This window comes from Montipora capricornis, chromosome 3 (assembly GCF_036669925.1).
Source record: "Montipora capricornis isolate CH-2021 chromosome 3, ASM3666992v2, whole genome shotgun sequence".
NCBI lineage: Eukaryota > Metazoa > Cnidaria > Anthozoa > Scleractinia > Acroporidae > Montipora > Montipora capricornis.
In genome coordinates, this window is record NC_090885.1 from 40810993 (window position 1) to 40811203 (window position 211).

Consider the following 211-nt stretch of genomic DNA (forward strand, 5'->3'; position numbering starts at 1 on the left):
AAATATTCCATCTTTATTTATACATGTCACCAAATTTATGAATAATGAGTCAATTTATGTACAAGTGTAAGATTTTGAGTTATTTACAATATACTCAACTCCGTGACACCTCAAACGCCCTGGCACGCCCTCCAGTTGACGAGTAAGTATCACTCCCAGGGGTCAATGGGTTGATGAAAGTTTTTGACCACTTAAATTTACAAGAATACAT